Raw genomic sequence first — 17,320 nt, forward strand, 5'->3', positions numbered from 1 at the left:
TAAAAACTAAGTCATTGAATTTAATGAATTATCTGGCAACTATAGGCTACATACTAAAATGTCACTTAGTTATTTTTTAAGAGTTTCTAAAATTTAATAATCATAAACAATTATTGGTCCTTGTCTGCAGTTTACTTGGGATGTTAATTCAATATCATACTATGAAGTTTAACTGACGTGCAATGTTCCTCCTGACATTCTATCAATTTTCTGGTAGGATGTACTTGGTGGGCATCAAGGCACCCTTACTGTTTACTAGATTTGGTGAACATTTTCAACTGCTGGAATTCTTGCTTTAGATTTAAATTGTCTTAATGTAGATTATTGAGATTTTCTTAGCTTCCCATGCGTCATACACTATGCATACTTGCAAACGGTGTTTTTAGTTTATGTTTACCCAAAATTAAACTGAGAGATAATAATGTAATATGACCTAAATATTAATAATTTATGGGGCGCCTGGGTGGTTCAGTCAGTTAAGCATCCAGCTTCAGCTCAGGTCATGATCTCATGGTTCAGTTTGTGAGTTTGAGCCCCATGATGCAACTGCAACTTCTTAGAGAAATGACTGATTCCAGGACTCTGACTAGGAAAGTAAGACATGACCCTAGAATCTCTTATTTTGCTAGAATGCAAGAAAATCCTAACAGAATTATAGAACATGTCAAAAGGACACAGATACAGCTTGAAGACCCTCCTACAATTAAAACATCAAACTAAGTAATGATAGCAATTGATTGTAACTCATTGAATAAAATGGCAAACCATGAGTCCATACAGACATAAATACGTAAGTAAATAATTTGGAATTTCACGAGGAAGAGGATATTTATATAGTTTTAACACGTTCCATAACTCTACAGTGGAGAAACCTGGCAGATACCACTTAATCAAATGATCAAAGTAAACATTATCATTAACGGAGCAAATTGAAATAATGCACCACCTGATGGATGCTCATGGTATCACCTCGAGACATTCCTGTCAAAGATACATAACCAAATCTAATTATGAGACAGTGTTAGGAAAATCAAAGCTGATGCACGTTCTCAAAAATAACTGGCTGGTAATCTTCCAAAGTGTCAGTATCATGAAAGTGAAGAAAAGATTGAGGTGATATTCCAGACTAAGGAGACGAAGGTGAGGTTGTCAAGCAACTCATGCTTTTAAACTGTATTGTAGCCTTTGCTATTAAAAATATTATTGAGACAACTGGATAACTATGAATGGGATCTGATGATTAAATTATAATGCTTCAATGTGAATTTCCTGACATTGATGATTTTATTTAGTTATTTAGGAAAATGTTCATATTTATAAGAGAGTTTTTAGGGTATTGTAGCATCATTTTGTTGGTAGCTTATTCTAAATAGTTCAAAAATATGAAAAGCTCTGGACTGCACCTGCCATTTTTTTTTTTCAATGTTTATTTATTTTTGGGACAGAGAGAGACAGAGCATGAACGGGGGAGGGCAGAGAGAGAGGGAGACACAGAACCGGAAACAGGCTCCAGGCTCTGAGCCATCAGCCCAGAGCCCGACGCGGGGCTCGAACTCACGGACCGCGAGATCGTGACCTGGCTGAAGTCGGACGCTTAACCGACTGCGCCACCCAGGCGCCCCATGCACCTGCCATTTTTTACTAGTGTGATTATTTCAAAACTAAAAAAGAAATCTGTGATAATAAACCAGTTTCAAAATTTTACATCTACAGTGGATCAGTACTTTTGTAGAATGCAGTAAAAATATTACATAATATCAACATGCCATAATAGCTATTAAAAGTTATTAATAGTTATTAATAAGAGCTTACTCTTATTTTGTGTACTTTCTCTTGACACAGATAATCCAGAAACAGTCATGACTTCAGATTTGTACCAGTGTGTAGACTATGAAGAGTGCCGCTCTAGATTATATACTATCTTTTGTGATATAATATGTATTCATTATTGTATAAAAATGGTTTTCAGGTGACACAAATGTGTCATAACAAATACTTTTGAACAGTCACAGACATTATCTAATGATTTCCTAAAAGGCTATCAAGATGGAATATAAAGATGATTCTGTATTGCTGCTTTTTTTCTGTTCATGGAATAACCCCAACTTGGTATATGCATTAGTCATTCTTGTTAGTCAGTATCCTGGCAGGAAAAGGTGGTGCACTCTGAAGTGTTTAACCAAAAAGAGTTTTGTGAGGCCACCATTTCCTGAGATTTAGGGAGGGTTAAGGGAACCTACAGGGGGATGGTGAGGTGTCTTGAGATTACCAACATCTGGAAGTTATTAGTATTTTTAGGACTAGGAAAGCAAAAGGGGAATGATTCCATTTTCAGAGCCTGATGAGATCTGGAGTCAGATTCTGAAAGAAAAAAATGTCCAACAGATGTGTAGCCATAGGGAAATGCACTGAGGGTAGTTGAAGGGGCATGAATAGCTCAGCTTCCCCTTCCTTCTGTTCTCTGTCGTTTACTCTTAGAGCTTTTTATTTGCTCAATCCAACTGGAAGTGAAACAGCAAGGGAGCCCCAATGATGCAGCCCATAGAGGTCAGCCTCCCAAGGTCCAGAGTAGAGGGGGATAGAAAACACACTGTAACAAGGCAGATGGAAGCTAAACCATTTTTCATAACTTTTTAGATTCCGTCGTTATTGCTTTCTTTTCTGTTCAGTCATGACACTGTCTCCAATTTATTATCTGTGTGTTTCTTTTCACATTTACAGATTAGAATGATTGTTCATTCATTGAATGAGTCCAGATGAATCCTGCCCACTTATTCTAAGCTCTCTTCTTCAAGTGCTTGAAAGATTTCTGGCTAAAGATGATCACACTAGTGCTAGATAGGGAGGGGATCCAAGAGTAGTGGCAGGGAGATATGTTAGGAGGTCATTACCACTTTTCAGTGTTAAAGTTTGAAGCCTAATCTAAGACTAAGAGTAGAGAATGAAGATGAATCTGAGATGTATTCACGGTGTGGTCAGTCGGATGTGTTCACTAGTTGACTGGTTGAGAGAGAAAATGTGTTGAAGGGAACCTCCAGATTTGGAATTTGGATGCCAGGAAGTACCATTTACCTATATAAATAAAATAAAACTAGGCCACGTTTGCCTACCCTGGGAGCCAGATGAGCAGTGATGAAAGGCTCAGTTTTAAAGATGGTGCCTGTGAGGTGCCCATGGAGACATCTAGATGCAGATGGTTAGCAGAAAATGTGATATACATTTCTTCAGCTCTGGAGAGGCCTCATCTGAAATTATAATTAGAGGAATCATCAGTATTTAGGTATTGATTAAAGACATTATTACGTCTTTATACAATATCCTCCATGTAGAAAAACCACAATATGCCTGGTGCTTGGTCGAATCAGTAGTTCTGTAAGTTGCTTCCTTAGGAAAACAGTAGTTCTATACATGTAGAAACATTGGAATAGACAGGTTAGTCTCAAACTTTTGGAATATCATTCGGGGGTGAGGAGAATAGGAAGGAAGAAGCATCAGCAAATAGAGAAAGAATAATCTGATTTCTTTTCCAATTGATATATGTTGTTGGTGTTTACTATTTTAAATGATGGCTGCTTTTCTTTGATCTGTTATTACGAGGCTAATGTATAGCCTCAGGGTCACAGGGTCACAAAGCTCCTGAGAGAAATGGGATTTAGGATTAGGAGTAGAGAACAAAAACATGCTCCCTCAAAAGCAATGTTGAGACTGTCATAATTGATCTTGTAACTGGTCATTCTTCTGTCTCTGCTCTGAATTTTAGGGAACTCAGAGTTAGGTGAATGGCACCCATACAGGCTATTGTAGAGTAGATGTAATCAGTATTAATCAGTATTAATTTTTCCACTGGCGTGTTGTCTATCTTATTGTCTATTCTTTTCCCCCTAAACGTCAGTGTTACCTCTTTTAATCCCATTGAATAGATTTTTGTGAGCAATATCATATACTGAATGAGGTGGAATATTTTTTTAAATGAATCTAAATGTAATCATGTAATTCTGTTTCACAGGGAAGTTTTCTCATTCCCCAACAGTTTGGAATTGCAGGGTGGACCCATTTCAAATTCTAATTCACAGTATTTATCAAGTCAAAAAAACATGTTAAATGAACACAAATGAGTAACATATAAGAATCAGTGTGGAAGATCTTAACATAATGTTTACCGGATTAGTGTCTAATGATATTGCTACAGAAATACAGAGCTCATTATGTTTAATCAGTACAAGTACAGTCCCTGAAATCCATTTAAAGTACATTGTTTTAGGCAATCTTTGAACATTATGTGGGACATCATCTGTTATACACAGAAAGGATTGCTTTTAACCAGACTTTGCCTATGATTTTTCATTTATTTAATAGTTCTTTTTAAAGCATAATCATACCACAGTTAAATAATAAAAGTTAAAAGTTACATGGAGTCTTCTGTTTCAACCCTTTACCCACAAACCCCACTCATAAGACGTAAACATCCTTAATGATTTCTTGTGTAAATATGGAGAAGTTTTCTCTGCACATGAAAGCAGTGTGTTTTCACTTACTAATAGTTTACCTCTTCCTACCTGTTCATATGGGTCTGATTCTTCTGGTTCTTCTTTATGAGTGTATAATATTCAGTTATAATCATTTGTTCATTCATTCAGTGTTTATAGAGTACCTACTCCATGCCAGGAACTGTTCTATATGTGGTTTAATAAGACACACATAGTTCGTGCCCTCATGGAGCCCAGAGTCCAGAAGGTTGAGAGACAAACAAGTAAAATAAATATCTATTTTGGAAATTACTTTAGGGAAATTAAACAAGTTTTGCAAATATAAAATAATAGGAGAGGTCTCCTTTTTTAGGATGACTTGGAAAGACTGCTCTCTGAGGAGGTACCATTTGAGCTGAGACCTGGAATATTGAAAGGAAGCAATGAGACATCAAGAGAAGGTCATAATGTCTTCCCCACACTATTATATAGCACACCCCCCCCCGTGAAGTATTATACCACAATTTATTTATCCATTCCATTCTCTAGTTAGAAGGTTTCCTTTCAATTTTTGTTTTGTTCCGTTCGGTTTTGCACATAAGTCTCCTGGTGCGCATGTGCAAGAATTTCTCTAAAGAATATAACCACAAATAAATTTGCAGGGCCATAGAATATTTACATCTACTTTAATACATTCCACATTGTTTCCCAACATTTGTTTTCGCATCAGTATTGTGGAAGGGGGCCTGTTGCTCTACAGCTTTGCCAGTGCTTTGAAATGCTAAGTTTTGAGGGGAGCTCTTTCCTAAGTTTTATCAGTCTTGATGGGTGTGACCTGAAATAATCCTCTGCCAGTTTCCAGGAGACCTCTGATTCTTCCCCTGCCTCTTTGGTGTCTCCATTGTGTCTTTTGCTGGTCTCTTTTCTTGAACACTCCTTAACTGTTGGTGTTTAATTTTTCTCTTTTGTGTTCTCTCTTTCTCTCTCTCTTAACTTCTTATCTCCTTCTTGTTTCCTACTATCGTCCTCAAATAGCACAGGCCTTATAATTTTGTCAGTCTTGCTGTCTCAGTGTTTATACCATCAGGGAGCATAAGATGGCAAAGATGTAGCTTATCTGCCTTGTGACCAGAGAGAAGCCAATGAAAGGTGAGGGAAAGCAGAAGGTCCATTGATGCATATAAGTAACACTCGGTCCCCTAGGATAAGTTAAGCCAGAATTTGTACAATTGGTATAATTCATAGAATTAGGCAAAGGTATAACTAGGTAAATTTTATATGGATAAATTAAGCACAGTGTATATAGATCAATACAGTTCGGGACATGTTCTCAGAAGGAAAGAGGAAAAACTAACATGGGTGCCTGTGCCAGACTTTGAGCTAGTCTCTTAAGAATACTGTTACTATGAATTGCAGGACAGGACAGGAGACTGAGAGGAACCCAGAAAGAAGTAGAAGACAGGATTTATGGTAGAGAGAGGAGACAGTTCAGAGGACCTAACCCTGAGAGGAGAAGATCCCAGAGGCTCATGGGATATTCATCAGTAATGATGTGTGGTAGCAGAGGGAAAGTTTTTGTTTAATTTTGTGGTCTCTTCTCAGTGAGTGTAGAGATCACAGATATTTTTGTCAGGAGTGTAACAAATCTGTTACCTAAAATTGTCATGTATTCTTCAGGTATTTTGGAAATATAATTATGTTATATAAAGAATTGTAACATATACAAATGTATACTTTTTGCTCACTATCGCTGAACTGTTTTGTGCCATACTCTATGATAAGCACTCTTGTCGGGATATTTTATGGAGTTCTCACTACAATCCTTACATAGTGATACTATTTTCATTTCATAGGTGTACAACCTGAGACTTACAGAGGCCATGTGCTTTGTTCAAAACCATAACTTGTAGGTGTGTGATCCAGGCTTGAACCTGTATCCTCCTGACTCAAAAGCTGTGCCCATACCTACCATATATTATGTCCTGTCACATGATGACTTATTAAGTGCTCAATGAGCTGCCTGCACACTAAATACTAGAGAGGGAGATAAGGAAATATAAAGAAGGAAGACTGGGACATGATCGGCCAAGACATATTGGCATATGCAGGATAATGATGGAATGGGGCTGGTAGGAACTTTAGGAAATTTTGGGAAACACATTCTGTGGTCCATAAATCAGTTTAGATAATCTTCAGTTAGTATACATGTTTTTAAAGAGAACCGAGTTTGCAGAAGTAGATATGTTACGAACTTTTGGAGCTTATTGAATGCAAGGAAAAGAATTTTAAACCAGTTCAGGAAGTAAATGATAGCAATCATAGTGTCTTGAGCAGGAAAGTTAAAAAAAGGAAATGATATTTTAGGATAATTAATCTTTCAGTACTAAGTAGGATGGATCAAAATGGAAAGAATATGGAACCAGGGAAATGAATTAGGCAATTAGGAAAGTGTTGCAATATTCAAGTACAAGTAAAGGAGAGGCTGGTCTGGGGAGGTGACCTTGAAGATGGAAAGAGGGCAGAAGAACCTTTTTACAAACTCAGATTTAAATGTCTTGAAATGCTTTTTAACATGTGTTTAAGTTCTGTTACTATCACTCCAAATCTCTACCCTTTGAGGTTTGGGTGACCTATCCAGGTGCACCTGTGGTACTCATATAATCTTTCATCAGAATGTCTGCCTGTCTCTGGGGCACCTGGGTGATTCGGTTGAGGGTCTGACTTCGGCTCAGGTCATGAGCTTGCAGTTCGGGAGTTCAAGCCCCACATTGGGTTTGCTGCTGTAAACTCTGTCAGCACAAAGCCTGCTTTGGATCCTCTGTCCCCCCTTGCTCTGCCCCTCCCCTGCTTGTACTCTCCTCCCACCAAAAAAAAAAAAAAAAAAAAAAGAATGCTTGTTTCTTTGACAACTTGACTATGAACTTGATGGCAAACACTGTGACGTTTCTCTGTGTCAAGGTGCCCAGCATTCTACCCAAAAAACAGTGTGTACCAACCTCAAGTGGTATAACAATAGTAATCGTAATAACGACTACTGCAACATACATTATAACTTACAAAGTTATATCAACCTCTCAAAAGTATCATGAATTCATCGGCTTCTCCATCTCCCCAGCTACTGTCAGAATTGCCTTTACTTCCTAACTTCTCCACTTTATTCAAATTCCCTCTAATTAATTACGCACACAGTAGCCAGAATGATACTTTCCTAACTCAAGTCTGATTGTATCACTGAGATGTTTAGGACCCTTCTCTGCTTTCCATGTTACGCTCACACATATAAAATCCTGTAAGTTATTGCATGACTTGATCATGTAACTCTTTCCTCGACTTCCTTCCTCTTAGCCAAACTGGCTTTCTTGCAGTTCCTTGAAAATTCAAATCTCTTTCATGCTATTCCAGTTATCTGTTGCTATGAAACAAGTAGTCCCAATGCTTAGTGGGTTAAAACAATAACAGCATTCATTTTACTGACAAATCTGCTGGGCAAGGCTCAGCAAGGGTAGCCTGGGTGCTGGGCAAGCCTCAGCAAGGGTGCTTTCTGTAAGCACTACTTACAGGCTGGGAGCTAGAAGCGTGTGAATGCATATTATTCCCTTGTCTGGCAGTTGACTTTGGCTCATTGGCTAGGATTTCACATGCTGCTGTCAGAGGGAATCTACGTGTGGCGTCTGCATGTGGCCTGGGTTTCCTTACATTGTGAAGGCTGAGTTCCCAGGGTGACTTTCCTGAGAGAAAGCCAGGCAGAAAATTTTTCTAACATAGCCTCAAAAGTTGGGCAGCCTCTCTTCCTTTCATCATACTCTGTTAATCAAAAGCAAGTACTGAGACTAGCTCATAACCGTGGGGAGGGGAACTGAATCTCCTCCTTCTGGTGGGACAAGTGTCAAAGAATTTGTACACCTGTTTTAAATTTTTTTAATGTTTATTATTTTTTTTCAACACTTATTTATTTTTGAGAGACCGAGAGAGAGCACAAGCAGGGGAGAAACAGAGAGAGGGAGACACAGAATCTGAAGCAGGCTCCAGGCTCCGAGCTGTCAGCACAGAGCTTGACATGGGGCTTGAACTCACAAACCGTGACATCATGACCTGAGCCAAAGTCGGACACGCAACCTACTGAGCCCCCCATGCGCCCCTGTATACCTGCGATAAACCCACCACCCATGCCTCTGGGCGTATGCGCCTGCCCATCTCCTGCCTTAGTGTGAGCTTCCTTCTTTTTTCTCCTCTGCTTTTTCTTACATTTCAAGTTTCAGTTTAACTATCAGTTTCTGTGTCTTCTTATCTTCTAAATCTAAATTAGATCCTTCAGTTAGGTTTTCACAGCACTCTGTTCTCTTTAAAGCATTTGTTACAATCTGAAATGACATATGTATTTGGAGATAGCTGCTTTAATGTTAGTTTTCCAAACCATCAGTCTGAAAGCTCCAGGAGACTGAGGGCTACTTCTGTATTGTTCACTGTGGTGACCCTGACACCTAGCCAAGAACTTCTACATAATTGGTTTTCAGTAAATAGTTGTTGAATTAGTGCACCATGTAAGAGATTTTTTGCTCATTTGTTTTTTAAGTCCCTTCTTCCTTAGAAGAATCTGGAATACTTCTTTTCCTTGAGAAACTTTACTTTCCACTCATTGATCCTAAAGCATATATATTTTTAAAACACAGATATCTCTCTTGGGAAAAAAAGAAACTTCTTAATGTCAAAAAGCATTTATTCTTTTAATTATTGTAATTATAATAAATGTCAAACACTGCCAAATTTTATACTATGTTATTCCCTTAAAAAAAGTTTTGGGGCACCTGGGTGGCTCAGTCAGTCAAACATCCAACTTCGGCTCAGGTCATGATCTCTCAGTTCATGAGTTCAAGCCACACATTTGGCTCTCTGCTGTCAGCACAGAGCCCGCTTAGGATCCTCTGCCCCCCTCTCTCTCTGCCCTTCCCTTGCTTGCTCTCTCTCTCTCTCCTTCTTTCTCTCCCTCAAAAATAAATAAAATTTAAAAAATTTCACATGTACAAGAACTATATGCCCTCTGGGGCAAAGGAAGCTTTCAAGATTTTTAAGCACAAGATTTTCCCTGAAGATAGAAAGCTGGTTGGTGAGTACTGAAAGTGGAATAAGTGTGATTTTGTTGTTGTTTTTAAATATTCTTTCATTATTTAGTCTATTCTGGAAGCTTGTGAGGAGAATCTGTCCCTATTAAAATTGTCCTCCCTTACTGCAAATTAAGTGCAAAATTTGGTGCTTCCAAAATCTCAATATACTAATTAATCAGTAAAATCAAACGTCTTTTTCTTACCATTTGGTGGTAATTAGAAAGAGATGGGAGCTCATTTCTCCTTTGCTTTCAGAGGGCTATTCTGTTTTGAAGGAAATAAAAGTTTTACCTTTAGGGGCACCTGAGTGACTCAGTTGGTTAAGCTTCTGACTTTGGCTCAGATTATGATCTTGCAGTTCATGAGTTTGAGCCCTGCGCTGGGCTCTGTGATGACAGCTCGGAGCCTTCTTCGGATTCTGTGTCTCCCTCTCTCTCTTCCTCCCCCACTTGCACTCGGTCTCTCTCTCTCTCTCTCTCTGTCTCTCAAAAATAAATAAAAATTTAAAAAAAGTTTTACTGTTAGAGAATTGTAATACTTTGCAGTCTTTTGAGAGCTCCTTAACTCTTCCTTTCACTTTACCAGCTGGAAACAAGGGGTTCTGGACAGATAGGTGATAATTTCCTTCAGTTTTTATGTTTTGTTTTGTTTCGTTTTCAGCAAAATGGCCCAGTGCCCACCCATGAGATTCTGCTGTGTGTAATAAGACAGCTGATTTCTGACCTAGAATGGCCTGTTTAATCTTACATGGCCATGTTAATCTTGCATCCTAAGGGCTAGTTTATCAGGCACTCACTCTTCTTGGCTTCTTAGCAATTGTCAAGAACAAGAGCCATTTTAGAATCACACTGAGACTTGTAGGCCTGAATGTCACCTCCTTGCTCTGTAGCCCTGCGCAAGTTGATTAACCCTTCTCAACCTGTTTCCTCATCTGTAAAATGAAGATAATAATACCAACCTCACAGGCTTGTCGTGATAATTATATGAGCTAATGTATTAAGGAGATTAACACAGCGCCGACGTAATAAATGTTAGCTCTTGGTGTGTTGTTTACACCAAATATCAGTACTTTCCTGAAGCCAGTTTTCAAGCAGTAGAAACAATTCCACATTGATTTTTATCTCCAGGTGTGGGGATGGAAGTTGAATCTGAAAAGGCGAAGATAAAAACTGCTAAGTGCTTTTCCAGCATCGACCCAAACTGTCGCTTATTTTTTACCTTTCTTTATATTTCCTAGAATTATTCTGAGGTATCTTACTAACCTTTGATGTGTATGCAATGAACTGAGATTTATTATTCACATTTGGGGCCCAGTTGTATATGTGTATTTGGGGTGAAGGAGGGAATGAACAATTGGGTAGTTAACCCAGTGTGCAGAAAACAGCAAAGCATCATGATCTGGTTTCAATTGTGATATCAGTTAGGCAACAATACATGGGTTCTCCACTTATCTAGCCCTTGTAATTCCATTACTCAAACTTAGAAAATGTGCCAGAAAATATTGTGCCTATCATGTTGAATGAGATATATGAAGATAAAAAACAAACACTTCAACAATGTAGCGATCATGATAAGTGCAGTGAGGGACCTAAGATAGGATGCTTAAACAGGATGCTACCTGGTGTTGGTGATAGGAATAAAACATAAGAGACTTATAAATATGGAGAACAAACAGGGTTACTGGAGGCGGGTGTGGGAGGGGGGATGAGCTAAATGGGTAAGGGGCATTAAGGAATCTAGTGAAATCATTATTGCACTATATGCTAACTAATTTGGATGTAAATTAAAAAGTAAATAAATAAAAGTAAAAGTAAAAAAAATAAAAGTCGAGTCAGGGAAGGTTTCTTTGAAGAAGTCTGATTTGAACTACATTTTAAAGGATAGAGAGAATTGTATATTTGTATTTCGAACATGGGAAAAGTAAATGCGGTACCCCAAAGCAAGAAAGAATTTAGCCGGTTCTAAGAGGAAAAAAAAAGACTATATGCCTGGAATATCAAAAGGGAGTACAATGAAAAGAAGTTACGGATTCAACAATGCATGGACTTGTAGGCCACAGTAAGAAGTCTGAAGTTTACATTAAGTCACTGGCAAACTGCTGAAGGATCATAATTCAGTGACTGATATTCCTTGATCTACATTTGAAAAGACAACCCATACCACTTTATACCCATTAGCGTCACTTTTATATAAAAAAAAATACACATACACACACACACACAAAATATTATTAGTGTTGGTGAGGAAGTAGAGAAATAGGACCCCTTCTGCATTACTGATGGGAATGTAAAATGCGAAGCATCTGAAGAAGAGTAAGGTGGTTCCTCAAAAAGTTATATGTAGATTTACCATAAAATCCAGCAATTCCAGGGACACCTACGTGGCTCAGGTGATTGGGCAACTGATTCTTGATTTCAGCTCAGGTCATGATCTCACCGTCATGGGATCACATACACTGAGCTGAATGTGGAGGCTGCTTGGGAATCTCTCTTTTCTCCTCTCTCTCCCCCCCCCACCCCTGCTTGTGTGCTCTCTCTCTCTCAAAATAAATAATAAATAAATAAATCCAGGAATTCCACTTCTTAATATATACCCCAAAAAACTGAAAGCGGGGATTCAAAAAGATATCTGTAGACCAATGTTTATAACAGACTTATTACAATAGCCAAAAGATGGAAACAACTCAAATGCTGGATCAATGGATAAACAAAATGAACACTGGGTGTTGTATGGAAACCAATTTGACAATAAATTTCATATTTAAAAAAATAAAGAATAAATAAACATTTGAAAATTAAAAAAAAAAGGTGCATATACATACAATATAATAGTATTCATCTTTAAAAATATTGCATACTACAAGTTGTAGCCGGATGAACCTTGAGAACATCCTAGATGAAATAAACCAGATGCAAAAGGATGCATACTGCCTGATTCCACCTTTATTAGTTACCTAGAATAGATTCATAGACAGAAAGTGGAATAGTGGTTACCAAGGGCTGGGAGAAGAGGCTAATTGGTGAGTTATTGTTTAATGCATATAGAATTTCAGTTTGGAATGATGAAACAGTTCTGGAGATGGATGGGGTGATGGGTACATAACAATGTGAATGTACTCAATGCTGCTGAATTGTACACTTGAAAATGGTTAAAATGGTAAATTTAGGTTATGTGTTTTTATGAAAGAAAGGAAAGAAAGAAAGAAAGAAAGAAAGAAAGAAAGAAAGAAAGAAAGAAAGAAAGAAAAAGAAAGAAAACAACTCTCACTAGTTGGATGAGGAGAGAGAGGTAGCAGTATGAAAACAGAGGCCACTTGAAGAATCTTGTAATTTTTGGTGGTAAATAATGGTGCCCTTGACAAAGAGGTGTCAGAAGAAATAAGAATTTGCATTCAAGGTAAAATTGGAGCTAAGTTGTGATAGTGGGTTTGATACAGATGATGAGGAAAAAGCACAGTAAAGGGTAATTCTGTATTTTTGGTTTAAACAGAAGTGTGACAGCAGTCTGGGCATGAGGGCAAGGTCAGGGTTAGAGGGTTCAATTGGTCTTTCATCAGCACATGAATGGTATTTTAAGGATTAATTTTAGAAGAGATAACCAAGGAAAGTGTAGATACAGTTGACCAGCAACATCAAGGCTATAATAAGGAAAGTGCTGAGAAAGAATTAATGAAGAAAGGGAGGTTTCTGGCAAAGAGTTTCAGTGTTTTTTGTTTTTTTGTTTTTTTAACTGTAAAACTGAATGACCGTAAATGAAATATTCTAGCATGGAAATCGGAATATTAATTGGACTGGGCAGATTGGACTGTGGAAGGCTATTTTGTATTGGCAATTAGAGAAGCCCTTGGAGTTAGGAGTGAGTGTTATACCCAGAACATATGCAACCATAGTACGGTGTACTTTCATGATGGAAAATGGGATGGTTTGTTTGCATAAAAACTGCACTCAGTTACTGTAGTTTAGATATGTTTTCAGATGGTCTACCTTCTCATTTTGAAATGTGAATAGGTCTCCTAGGATTTCTCTGGATACAGAGAGGCAGCTGGGTCTCTTTCATGTCTAAGAGGCAGCCTAGAATTACAGAGAGAGCCAAGCATGGGTATCAGTCAGATCTCTGAATACTGATTATTCCTCTCAAATTGCTGAATCCTTGGGCAAGTTATTTAATCATCCTAGGGTGTTATTCTGTCATTTATAAAACAGATATAATAGTGCTATACTCACAGACTTGTTATGAGGGATAAAGATAATTTGTATAAATTGTCTGGTACATAGTGGGCAGTAAAGGAATGTTTGCTGTTCTTATCAGTGTTGGGAGTGGGAGTCAAATTTCAATGTGACCAAAAAATTCCATGGAGCAAAGTAATAAAAGGCACACTTTGAGAACAAATCACGAATGGCTTGGAAGTCATTCTTAGGAATTTGTTCTATAGGACTTGAGTAACTTCAGTAGTGTATGACAGGAAGGAAGAGCTTGAGGATTGTCACAGTCAGAATATAATATATAGATATTGATAAACTGTCTTCTCATCCCTTAGGGAGAGTAAGTAGATCACATTGGAGAGTATTTAAGGAAGTAGCTTCATTTTTAAGGATAGAGTAGTTTCTATCAGATCAGTGATTTCCACACTTTTGATAGCATATTTCCATCAATCTACTTTTTTTTTAACATTTACCCTCTCTTATTTATAATTCTATTCAGGAACTGATGTACTAAACCTGAATATGTTATGAAATATACTCAAAATAGAAACATGAAGATGAGCTAAGGATGTCATAAAATTTAAAAATATTTTTTGTTTTACTTATTAATTGTATTTACATTGTTTCACTCTTATGAGGACTATCATTATTATCTTGGACGATCATTATCATTATTATCTTGGACAATTCCGTGACTGATTATGCCTCATTATTTTAAAAATATTGATTTACAATACTTTGAAATACAGCAATCTCAAGACCCATTTAAAATTACCATGGCCAAAAAAGATACCTCACAAGGAAACGCACATGCAACTGAAAAGTCACATCATTATCTGGTTACAACTCATGAGCCACATTTTGTAATCAGACCCATCAATTATGCAGAAGTTTTTTTAGTAAAATTCTGACAGTGAATCTCCCTCTTCCCTGATGTCTATCAGTTGTTCCTGAAAACTAATGAGGTGTTACATTTTCATATTTTTAACAAACGGGCTTACACCTCATTAAAATTATTCTATTTTAGCAGATTATTTTACAGGTGGAAAACTCTGTTGCTGGAATTTTAAAGTAGGAAATTAAGATAGAGATTTTGTTTTGTTTTAAGAGGGAGTATTAGTAGTTAAAGTATTTATATTTTTTTGAGCTCAAAGTCATGTTATAAGGGGAACATTTCTAAACACGCATTTTTAACATACTTTTTACATGGCATACCTTTCTTTCAAAACAGTCTTATATTGCTAAAACATCACTTTTATCTTAATGAGACAGATGACTCTCAATGTACCTATTGAGTAGCATACTACTTACAGCTACTTCTCTTTACCTAAAAAGACAACACTGGGGCGCCTGGGTGGCGCAGTCGGTTAAGCGTCCCACTTCAGCCAGGTCACGATCTCGCGGTCCGTGAGTTCGAGCCCCGCGTCGGGCTCTGGGCTGATAGCTCAGAGCCTGGAGCCTGTTTCCGATTCTGTGTCTCCCTCTCTCTCTGCCCCTCCCCCGTTCATGCTCTGTCTCTCTCTGTCCCAAAAAAAATAAATAAACGTTGAAAAAAAAAAATTAAAAAAAAAAAAAAAAGACAACACTATTGTCTTTTTGTAAAAGACATACATAATTAAGTTGGACAACTCTCTAAAATAGTTTTTCATAAGACAACGAGGAAACATATATATGGTACAGAATATTTTCTTGGTCATTCCCCACCTTATCACAAGGTATTATACAATTTCTACTTTTAAGATGATATAATCCATAAATCCATTTCATCTGTCACATAAAAAATAATGGTATGTTGTAATGTGCTAGGATCAAGCTAACTATTAAAAGTGAAACCATTAGCCCATCCACACTGTGGAACTCTACCTCCTCCCTCAGGACACCCAATGGAACATCGGTGACAAATGAATGTCCAAGTGAGGGAGTGAAGGCCCCAGTATCACTCTGAACATTAAATAAAAGTGAAGTTTATTTCTTGCAATTTTATAGGTAGGTGTGTCCACGCAGGAATGTGTGGATCCGCATATTGTATAAAATGCTCTGGCATTTTGAGTCCATGGGACATTTCATACTCCTACTTTGAAGACCCTGAGATTAATCTCCTCATCAGTTTTTGGTATTGGTGAGATTGAATCTGCCCCCAGAAAATAAAGGTGAGTTGAGTTGATCATCTACCTGACTCAGGCTCAAGTACATGCCTTTTAGATAATTCACAGAATGCACTTGCTCGACACTTGATCCAACTAGTGTAAAGAAGCACAGATTTGAGGAGAATTTTACGCTATTTAGATTTGTGAGGTGATTTTGATATAAAGTAGAATCATGTTAATGATTACTGTAAGTACTTTTTTGGTAATTATTTCTGTCCGCCTAAGAAACTGGGGATGGTAAGGTGATATAATGCCTTGCTGTTGTTCATTGTTGGTTCAGTTTTGTCTTTTTGAGTATTTTAGGTCTTGTTTTGTCAGTGTGTATGTGTGTTTGCATGCACATTATATACCCATCTTTAAAAATGTAAAACACACTTAGGAAAAACCATGAAAGACACATAAGGAGACGGGTATATCATAGTACTCCAGCTTTTCGGTACAATGACTAGGATATGATGGGAATCCCAATTAAAAACTACTGTTTTGTTTTGTTTGTGTTTTTTGTGTGTTCTTAGTTTGGTGGGTTTTTTGTTTTCGTTTTTATTTGTTTGTTTGATTACTGCAGCTCAGCCATTACTATTTGAGGGGATTTGTTTCCATAGCTACTAAGTGGGAAGTGTAGTTCATTCACTCTTAGGTGGAATGGAAAATCTCTCCCTAGCCTTTATATCCTAAGTTTTTCATTTCTGTCATATATTAGAGAATTTCATGTTACGATGAAATATATGGTTATCATGATCATTATAATTTTACTAATGGCCCAGCTGTTTTCCATCTCCTTGTCCAAGTGACAGTTGTGTCTTGATTGCTAAGATGTTCAATGGCGTAACTTTTGGTCCTTCCACTGTTTGATTTCCATTTAAGAAGCCATTTAAATAGACAGTAAAATTCTAAAGGAATTGAATTCTATATGTGCAATTTCATACACTGATTCATTCTTGGTAAGGAAGAGATGATGATTTAGAACCCATTTAGATTTTTGAATGAACAGAAAGGCTAATTTCTGCCTCATTAACTTATCCTATGAATTTTCAATTCGACCAATTCTGAATGACTACTCCCACATCAGTTTAGGTTTTTGGTTAATAGGTAGTTATAATTCATATTTATAGCCACTTTTCAGACTAGAAAATTTCACCCCTAAATTCTGCCCATCTTTATAACTGTTAAATATATGCTATTTTAGAGGAAAATGTCCTTAAGCCTTTGTTAACTCTGTGGATCATACCACAAAATAGGGGATGACGCTTTTTAGTTGTTTATTTTAGTTAATAACAGAATTTAACAGATATGTTTAGAAGCCTCATACTGGAAAACATGAAATAATTTAAAATATTGAAAATTTAATTATTAAAAAATAATTCCTTCAGTTCATTTTATTTAAAAAGTCAGTTAATTTTATC

General features: G+C 37.2%; 1 protein-coding gene and 1 long non-coding RNA gene across 2 annotated transcripts in view; both read left to right on the plus strand.

Annotated features, from left to right (window-relative positions):
- MMP16 (matrix metallopeptidase 16) overlaps positions 1–17,320 on the plus strand; it is a 285,679-nt gene that overhangs the window by 118,702 nt on the left and 149,657 nt on the right. The gene's annotated exons all lie outside the window — the stretch shown is intronic.
- LOC115506381 lies at positions 736–17,217 on the plus strand. The gene is made up of 3 exons (XR_003966346.1): positions 736–790; positions 11,278–11,285; positions 17,206–17,217. It is a non-coding gene; the product is annotated as an uncharacterized LOC115506381 (long non-coding RNA).

This window comes from Lynx canadensis, chromosome F2 (assembly GCF_007474595.2).
Source record: "Lynx canadensis isolate LIC74 chromosome F2, mLynCan4.pri.v2, whole genome shotgun sequence".
Classification (NCBI taxonomy): domain Eukaryota; kingdom Metazoa; phylum Chordata; class Mammalia; order Carnivora; family Felidae; genus Lynx; species Lynx canadensis.